At 43.6% G+C, this 10,155-nt stretch overlaps 1 protein-coding gene across 1 annotated transcript in view; it reads left to right on the forward strand.

Annotated features, from left to right (window-relative positions):
* The first annotated feature begins 1,401 nt into the window (after positions 1–1,401).
* The window catches only part of LOC139754425 (very long chain fatty acid elongase AAEL008004), a 467,896-nt gene continuing 459,142 nt past the window's right edge, over positions 1,402–10,155 (forward strand). The window contains exon 1 of the mRNA XM_071671703.1: positions 1,402–1,775. The gene's annotated coding sequence lies outside the window, so the exon portion shown is untranslated. The remainder of the gene's footprint in view (positions 1,776–10,155) is intronic.

Consider the following 10,155-nt stretch of genomic DNA (forward strand, 5'->3'; position numbering starts at 1 on the left):
GTTCCCGAGATTTCCTGTGCTTATTCTCCTTTCAAACGTTACCGCTGTGGGAGGGGCGGGGTGGGGGTGGTAGCGGGGGGTGAGCCGTCAAGTGGTGCCAGCCTGACTCAGACTTGGTAACGTCAGCAGCTGAGCTGAGGAGCTGCGTGAGTAAGGGACCGAAGCGATGATCTTACAAAGGTTGAACAGCTAGCTATCAGAGTGGGATGGGTCTACCTCATGGCTCGTGAAGAGAGTTGTAGAGGTGATGATGGTAGAGAAAGATCGGCAGGGGTGAGGTTTACTGCGTCGAGGGCAAGGGGAAAGGTGGGGGCGGAGGGGTGCAGTGTGAGGGAATGGTGTAGGATGAGGGATTGAGTGTGCAGTTCAAGAGTTTGGGGTACAAAGCGAGTGGGTGTGGAGCAGCGTTTAAAACAGGTTAATCTTTGAAGGAGAGTCGTAATGTGACACAGAGACACCGTCTGACACGCGCAAATGTTGCCCAACAACACAGGCTCATAACTGAGGAGTTGCCCATTACGAAGAAAGTTAATCCAATAATAGTTGTAAAGAGCAGAAATATCACCAGAGGTGAACTTTGCTATCGCCAATTTTCTAGCCTAGATTGGTGCACGTTTCATTCGAATCAAAACTCGAAACCTTAAACGTTGAATCTGGAGGGTCCGAACCCCCTTGACTTCGAACCCTGGTGTGGAGTAGAATGAAGTGTGAGGAGGAGGAGGGAGGGGTGTGGTCCACTATCAAATTCCAGTGTTATTTAGAGAAATGGTGTGAGTTATGAATGATAGGTGTGCAGTGTGAGAGTTGGTTCAGCTGAGAGTAAGGTGTGGGGTTGCTGGAAGGAAGGGAGGGAGTTATAAGAGGATGTGATGAAGCGATGATAGCGTGACGGTGATGGAAAGTAGTCACGCTTGGGGTTGTGTTGTGGTCGTGGATGTCGTCCGCGCAACACGGCTCACCTGCTCTCCTCTCCCGGAGGACAAATTCAATGTTTTCCTGACTCGAAAGTATCTGTTTACGTTGAGTGTTTACTGTATTTTCCACTATTAACATCATCATGGCGAGTAGCGTTTCTGGTGCATGTAGCTCAGGTAGACTGATATGGCTCAGGTAGACTGACCTTGTAATACCTCCCCAAGGACCGTCTGTTTTCCACCCCTACGTCTACCACAGTCTGGCAGGCCCGTCACCAAAAGCCATTAAAGACGAAATATCTTTGTCCGAGGAGGCCCTGGAAAATAATTGATTTAACCTAGATTATTGGAATATGAAGAGCTATATGTTGGCCATTGATGCACAGTCATAGATCAAGGACAAAGAATAGTTTAAACGATATCATAATAGAGAAACCAGCGACATGTGGTGTGGGCCTTGCGCGGGAAGCGGCTGCCTTATGAGTGTTTGAGGCGGCGACGCGAGTCAGTGTGCGAGGGTCTGACGTGTGAACCAGACGTATTGCTCGTACGCTCCGCTGGTTCCCGCACTGGCCAACCTTCGACAGTGGATTCTTCTACTTGGGAATCAGTTGTCTATGTGATTCTCTCTGACAGACTCTCTACGGACTCCTTACCTTGTCTCTTCAGAGGGGGATGATTAAAGAAAACCGGTTTTCCCGCGCGAGGTTGTGTTTTATAAAGGATTTTGTGTACTAGTGAGGAAATATTTCAGGAATTCGGTGTCAAGTGATTTAGTGTAACGAGAACTTTCGAGTGGTAACCGTGGAAGAAGTAACTGCCTGGGAAGACGAACTGCAGAGAAAATCGACGGAAGTTGAGGTGAGTAGGAAGGACCGGCTTGCCACATTTGTTGCCTCGTCTGATGCACGCCAATTTTGTTCCTGTTTTTCGTTCCCTCGCTCTTCTAGTATGCTGACAGCTGTTGTGTTGTCAGACAAGCACCAGCACAGTTTATAATTGTTACTGGGGGAATTAAATCTCAGTATGATACGGCTTATACGCTCTTTTTGGGGATGGGTTGTGAAGGTTAGGGTGTGTGTGTGTGTGTGAAGGTTGGGTTAACCGTCTTGGACCGCGCCCCACACTCCCCCTCAGCCATTACCCAGCAACCCAGCCATTTATGTGCCCAATACTTTTTTCCCCCTCTAGCGATGTTAGATTCAGTGAATCAGTTTTCATCTATAGTGAATATGAGCTTGTTTGAAAGAGTGGTTTTGTAACTTAGATCACGTTTCCCACAGTAGACTATTTCAAAGTGTTTCACGCGGGTATGGAAGATACAAAATTTAAAAATTCTAACATTTATTTATTTACAGTAGAATGTACAGGTAGTTGACCTTTTGTACAGTGCAAGGTGTATTATTCGTCTGTAGGGTTCGTAAAACGATTTCGTAATGAAGAAAATCAACGGCCAATCGAGTTTTGTATAAAAAAATAAAATTATGAAATGGCAACTCGACGCACCCCGTTACTTTGGCATTCTGAAATTGAAATATATATCAGTGCATTGAAACTGTGCTCTAGATAGATTATTGTGCGGTACAGTGATGAGAGATTGGTGTTAATGATATCGATGATAAAATCAACGTCGAAGCAGAGGTTCCAAACTTTATGGTCTTAGTTACGGCCGTAACTGCTTACCTCAAAATGGGAACTGATATTTCTCTTTCCTGTCACAGGCGTCTGCTATGTATAGTCTGTAAGAGTTTGCCGGAAGTCTCCATTCATTTGTGGTGTAGAATTTCGTTACTTGTTGCACAGGAACTGTTCAAAGATAGATAAGCGCATTGAATTTATATAATCACACTTCCGTACGTATTAGTAAAGTTCTTGTTGCATGTTCACATGGTGTGAGAACTTTCAGAAGTGTGCTGTAGTGGTGAAGCTCCATGGGCGTGGTGTTTATAACGTGAATACCCTTCTGTGTTCCATGGATATATTTAGAAGCTCATGTGAAATTCCAAAGTGTTAACTTATGCTGTAAAGTACTAGGGTTATGGTAATGCATCGCGTGAAGTCCCGTGATGTGGTAGCCTATAATGTTACACACAAATATGGCAGCTACTAGTGTGGAGCTGCAGGAGTTTGGCAGTTGTGTCAGCCGGTATGTGGTGTCCCTGGTGCAGCTTAATGCTAGGCTGTGGTTAGTCTTACAGACGACGATTCTTATCTCTTAACAGTATCCCCGCAACAGAGGCCGTTAACACGGAAGTTGATTACATGATAGAAACGTACACATACCTTATCTAACCTAGATAGTTTAAGGGTTGTGAAGTTGATAGCGTTAAAACGATAAACTAACATACTGGGTAACTATGTTGTGGAGTTCGTAATCCAAAGATTTTACAAGTGGGATATATTTAGGAATATCACGTAATACTCAGATTCTGGCACCCCGCTGTTTTAGATCATATCCCTTTTCTTTTGAGAATACTCTTATCAAACTGAAGTTGCAGCACCCAGTAAAGATATTGAAGTATGATCATTTCTGTATTGCTGATGTCTAGTGTTTTGCAGTGTTGAGTACCTAGAATCTGAAAGCATTGTGTGATGTTCGAGGGATGTAATGTTCCATATGCGATGTTGAATGTGGAAGCTCTCAGTATATGGGAATATGTAGTGGCTCGTAATTTGAAGTTCACATGTATTGCTGTTCGTAATGTGAAGTACATGAATGTAGTAGCTTCTTATGTGGAACTGCACAGATGTAGTAGCTCCCTATGTGCAGTGACAAGGGTGTAGTAGCTCCTTGTACGGAATAGCAGGTTTAGTAGTTCCTTATGTGGAGTGCATGAGTCTAGCAACCCCTGATGTGGACTGCAGGGGTGTACTAGCTCCCGGTGTGATGTTGCAGGGGTGTAGTAGTTCCTTATATGAAGTTGCAGGGGTGAAGTAGTTCCTGATGTGAAGTGCCGGGGTTTATTAGCTCCATATGTGGAGTTTCAGGGGTAATATCTCCTTATGTGAAGTTTCAGGGGTAGTATCTCCATATGTGAAGTTTCAGGAGAGTGTCTCATTATGTGGAGTTTCAGGGGTAGTATCTCTTTATGTGAAGTTTCAGGGGTAGTATCTCCTTATGTGAAGTTTCAGGAGTAGTATCTTCTTATGTGAAGTTTCAGGAGTAGTGTCTCATTGTGTGGAGTTTCATGGGTAGTGTCTCCGTATGTGAAGTTTCAGGAGTAATATCTCATTGTGTGGTGTTTCAGGGGTAGTATCTCCTTATGTGAAGTTTCAGGGGTAGTATCTCCTTATTTGAAATTTCAGTAGTGTCTCATTGTGTGGAGTTTCAGGGCCAGTATCTCCTTATGTGAACTTTCAGGGGTAATATCTCCTAATGTGGAGTTTCAGGGGTAGTATCTCATTGTGTGGAGTTTCAGGGGAAGTAGCTTCTGATATGAAGTTCAGGGGTGTAATATCTCTAGATGTGAAGTTGTAGGGCTCCTAATATGATGTGCAGGGATGTAGGAGTTCTGGATGTGAAGACACAGTGGTGTGGTAGCCCCTTTTGTAAAATTGCAAGGGTGTAGAAAGCTTTTTATGAAAGTTGCACGGTTGTAGTAGCTCCATATTATTTTGCTGGTGTGTCATGTCTCGTAATGATGTATCAGGCGTGTGGTATCTCGTGACATGAAGTAGCACATGTCAAATGTCTCGAAACCTGAAGTTGCTGGTGTATGTTAGTTCCTGACTCGGTGGTATGCATGTAGGTAGTTCGCAGTGTAAGGGAGAAGGTTTGTGGATGCGCGCACCGTGAATTTGCAGGTATGTGATACTTCGTAACATGAAGTTGAACATGTCTGAATGCTCATAACGTGAAGTTGTATGTGTTGTTTGTATTGTGAAGTTGTGTATTGCTAAGTTGGTGGTACAGATATATGGTTCCTCGTAAGGGGAAGTTATAAGCAAGGAAGCTCGTAACGTGAAGTTGTAGGTTTGAGGTTGCTCGCAACGTGGTTGTTAGTGTGAGGTAGTTCTTAAAGTGAAGTTGCAGGTGTGAGGTAGCTCGTAACGTGAAGTTGTAGGTGTGAGGTAGTTCATAACGTGAACTTGTAGGTGAGGCAGCTCGTAACGTGAAGTTGTAGGTGTGAGGTAGCTCGTAACATGAAGTTGTAGGTGTGCGGTAGATCGTGATGTGAAGTTGCAGTTGTGTAGTTCTTAATGTAGATTTGCAGAGCAAATGACCAGATGTTGGATGTGAAACTCCGATGATGTGGCTTTTTTTCTTTAGATTTGCACCGTCCAGGCATCAAGAGGATGAAGCGTTCTCAATAGACAACGGATATATATATATATATATATATATATATATATATATATATATATATATATATATATATATATATATATATATATATAATCTTTTCTTTTAAACTATTCGCCATTTCCCGCGTTAGCGAGGTAGCGTTAAGAACAGAGGACTAGGCCTTTGTGGAATATCCTCACCTGGCCCCCCCTCTGTTCCTTCTTTTGGAAAATTAAAAAAAAAAAACGAGAGGGGAGGATTTCCAGCCTCACGCTCCCTCCCCTTTTAGTCGCCTTCTACGAAACGCAGGGAATACGTGGGAAGTATTCTTAATCCTCTATCCCCAGGGATAATATATATATATATATATATATATATATATATATATATATATATATATATATATTGCAGTGGAATTTATTAAAAAAGGGGGTGACTGTATTGTTGACTGGTTGGTAAGGTTATTTAATGTATGTATGACTCATGGTGAGGTGCCTGAGGATTGGCGGAATGCGTGCATAGTGCCATTGTACAAAGGCAAAGGGGATAAGAGTGAGTGCTCAAATTACAGAGGTATAAGTTTGTTGAGTATTCCTGGTAAATTATATGGGAGGGTATTGATTGAGAGGGTGAAGGCATGTACGGAGCATCAGATTGGGGAAGAGCAGTGTGGTTTCAGAAGTGGGAGAGGATGTGTGGATCAGGTGTTTGCTTTGAAGAATGTATGTGAGAAATACTTAGAAAAGCAAATGGATTTGTATGTAGCATTTATGGATCTGGAGAAGGCATATGATAGAGTTGATAGAGATGCTCTGTGGAAGGTATTAAGAATATATGGTGTGGGAGGCAAGTTGTTAGAAGCAGTGAAAAGTTTTTATCGAGGATGTAAGGCATGTGTACGTGTAGGAAGAGAGGAAAGTGATTGGTTCTCAGTGAATGTAGGTTTGCGGCAGGGGTGTGTGATGTCTCCATGGTTGTTTAATTTGTTTATGGATGGGGTTGTTAGGGAGGTAAATGCAAGAGTCTTGGAAAGAGGGGCAAGTATGAGGTCTGTTGGGGATGAGAGAGCTTGGGAAGTGAGTCAGTTGTTGTTCGCTGATGATACAGCGCTGGTGGCGGATTCATGTGAGAAACTGCAGAAGCTGGTGACGGAGTTTGGTAAAGTGTGTGGAAGAAGAAAGTTAAGAGTAAATGTGAATAAGAGCAAGGTTATTAGGTACAGTAGGGTTGAGGGTCAAGTCAATTGGGAGGTGAGTTTGAATGGAGAAAAACTGGAGGAAGTGAAGTGTTTTAGATATCTGGGAGTGGATCTGGCAGCGGATGGAACCATGGAAGCGGAAGTGGATCATAGGGTGGGGGAGGGGGCGAAAATTTTGGGAGCCTTGAAAAATTTGTGGAATTCGAGAACATTATCCCGGAAAGCAAAAATGGGTATGTTTGAAGGAATAGTGGTTCCAACAATGTTGTATGGTTGCGAGGCGTGGGCTATGGATAGAGTTGTGCGCAGGAGGATGGATGTGCTGGAAATGAGATGTTTGAGGACAATGTGTGGTGTGAGGTGGTTTGATCGAGTAAGTAACGTAAGGGTAAGAGAGATGTGTGGAAATAAAAAGAGCGTGGTTGAGAGAGCAGAAGAGGGTGTTTTGAAATGGTTTGGGCACATGGAGAGAATGAGTGAGGAAAGATTGACCAAGAGGATATATGTGTCGGAGGTGGAGGGAACGAGGAGAAGAGGGAGACCAAATTGGAGGTGGAAAGATGGAGTGAAAAGGATTTTGTGTGATCGGGGCCTGAACATGCAGGAGGGTGAAAGGAGGGCAAGGAATAGAGTGAATTGGAGCGATGTGGTATACAGGGGTTGACGTGCTGTCAGTGGATTGAATCAAGGCATGTGAAGCGTCCGGGGTAAACCATGGAAAGCCGTGTAGGTATGTATATTTGCGTGTGTGGACGTGTGTATGTACATGTGTATGGGGAGGGTTGGGCCATTTCTTTCGTCTGTTTCCTTGCGCTACCTCGCAAACGCGGGAGACAGCGACAAAGTATAAGAAAAAAAAAAAAAAAATATATATATATATATATATATATATATATATATATATATATTGAGTGGGAGATGTATAAAAGAAAGAGACAGGAGGTCAAGAGAAAGGTGCAAGAGGTGAAAAAAAGGGCAAATGAGAGTTGGGGTGAGAGAGTATCATTAAATTTTAGGGAGAATAAAAAGATGTTTTGGAAGGAGGTAAATAAAGTGCGTAAGACAAGGGAGCTAATGGGAACTTCGGTGAAGGGCGCAAGTGGGGAGGTGATAACAAGTAGTGGTGATGTGAGAAGGAGATGGAGTGAGTATTTTGAAGGTTTGTTGAATGTGTTTGATGATAGAGTGGCAGATATAGGGTGTTTTGGTCGAGGTGGTCTGCAAAGTGAGAGGGTTAGGGAAAATGGTTTGGTAAACAGAGAAGAGGTAGTGAAAGCTTTGCGGAAGATGAAAGCCGGCAAGGCAGCGGGTTTGGATGGTATTGCAGTGGAATTTATTAAAAAAGGGGGTGACTGTATTGTTGACTGGTTGGTAAGGTTATTTAATGTATGTATGACTCATGGTGAGGTGCCTGAGGATTGGCGGAATGCGTGCATAGTGCCATTGTACAAAGGCAAAGGGGATAAGAGTGAGTGCTCAAATTACAGAGGTATAAGTTTGTTGAGTATTCCTGGTAAATTATATGGGAGGGTATTGATTGAGAGGGTGAAGGCATGTACAGAGCACCAGATTGGGGAAGAGCAATGTGGTTTCAGAAGTGGTAGAGGATGTGTGGATCAGGTGTTTGCTTTGAAGAATGTATGTGAGAAATACTTAGAAAAGCAAATGGATTTGTATGTAGCATTTATGGATCTGGAGAAGGCATATGATAGAGTTGATAGAGATGCTCTGTGGAAGGTATTAAGAATATATGGTGTGGGAGGAAAGTTGTTAGAAGCAGTGAAAAGTTTTTATCGAGGATGTAAGGCATGTGTACGTGTAGGAAGAGAGGAAAGTGATTGGTTCTCAGTGAAGATAGGTTTACGGCAGGGGTGTGTGATGTCTCCATGGTTGTTTAATTTGTTTATGGATGGGGTTGTTAGGGAGGTAAATGCAAGAGTTTTGGAAAGAGGGGCAAGTATGAAGTCTGTTGGGGATGAGAGAGCTTGGGAAGTGAGTCAGTTGTTGTTCGCTGATGATACAGCGCTGGTGGCTGATTCATGTGAGAAACTGCAGAAGCTGGTGACTGAGTTTGGAAAAGTGTGTGGAAGAAGAAAGTTAAGAGTAAATGTGAATAAGAGCAAGGTTATTAGGTACAGTAGGGTTGAGGGTCAAGTCAATTGGGAGGTGAGTTTGAATGGAGAAAAACTGGAGGAAGTGAAGTGTTTTAGATATCTGGGAGTGGATCTGGCAGCGGATGGAACCATGGAAGCGGAAGTGGATCATAGGGTGGGGGAGGGGGCGAAAATCCTGGGGGCCTTGAAGAATGTGTGGAAGTCGAGAACATTATCTCGGAAAGCAAAAATGGGTATGTTTGAAGGAATGGTGGTTCCAACAATGTTGTATGGTTGCGAGGCGTGGGCTATGGATAGAGTTGTGCGCAGGAGGATGGATGTGCTGGAAATGAGATGTTTAAGGACAGTGTGTGGTGTGAGGTGGTTTGATCGAGTGAGTAACGTAAGGGTAAGAGAGATGTGTGGAAATAAAAAGAGCGTGGTTGAGAGAGCAGAAGAGGGTGTTTTGAAGTGGTTTGGGCACATGGAGAGGATGAGTGAGGAAAGATTGACCAAGAGGATATATGTGTCGGAGGTGGAGGGAACAAGGAGAAGAGGGAGACCAAATTGGAGGTGGAAAGATGGAGTGAAAAAGATTTTGTGTGATCGGGGCCTGAACATGCAGGAGGGTGAAAGGAGGGCAAGGAATAGAGTGAATTGGAGCGATGTGGTATACCGGGGTTGACGTGCTGTCAGTGGATTGAAGCAGGGCATGTGAAGCGTCTGGGGTAAACCATGGAAAGCTGTGTAGGTATGTATATTTGCGTGCGTGGACGTATGTATATACATGTGTATGGGGGGGGGGGGGGCCATTTCTTTCGTCTGTTTCCTTGCGCTACCTCGCAAACGCGGGAGACAGCGACAAAGTATAATAAAAAAAAAATGATATAAATATATATATATATATATATATATATATATATATATATATATATGTGTGTGTGTGTGTGTGTGTGTGTGTGGGATATACTGGGGTCGATGTGCTGTCAGTGGACTGAACCAGGATGTTAAACTTCCAGGGTAAACCAAGGAAAGGTTTGTGGGGCCTGGATGTGGATAGGGAACTGTGGTTTCGGTGCGTTACACATGACAGCGAGAGACTGAGTGTGAGCGGATGTGGCCTTTCTTCCTCTGTTCATAGCGATGTGGAAGGTATTAAGAATATATGGTGTGGGAGGCAAGTTGTTGGAAGCAGTGAAAAGTTTTTATCGAGGATGTAAGGCATGTGTACGTGTAGGAAGAGAGAAAGTGATTGGTTCTCAGTGAATGTAGGTTTGCGGCAGGGGTGTGTGATGTCTCCATGGTTGTTTAATTTGTTTATGGATGGGGTTGTTAGGGAGGTGAATGCAAGAGTTTTGGAAAGAGGGGCAAGTATGCAGTCTGTTGTGGATGAGAGAGCTTGGGAAGTGAGCCAGTTGTTCGCTGATGATACTGCACTGGTGGCTGATTCGTGTGAGAAACTGCAGAAGCTGGTGACTGAGTTTGGTAAAGTGTGTGAAAGAAGAAAGTTAAGAGTAAATGTGAATAAGAGCAAGGTTATTAGGTACAGTAGGGTTGAGGGTCAAGTCAATTGGGAGGTAAGTTTGAATGGAGAAAAACTGGAGGAAGTAAAGTGTTTTAGATATGTGGGAGTGGATCTGGCAGCGGATGGAACCATGGAAGCGG

This window comes from Panulirus ornatus, chromosome 17 (assembly GCF_036320965.1).
Source record: "Panulirus ornatus isolate Po-2019 chromosome 17, ASM3632096v1, whole genome shotgun sequence".
Classification (NCBI taxonomy): Eukaryota; Metazoa; Arthropoda; class Malacostraca; order Decapoda; family Palinuridae; genus Panulirus; species Panulirus ornatus.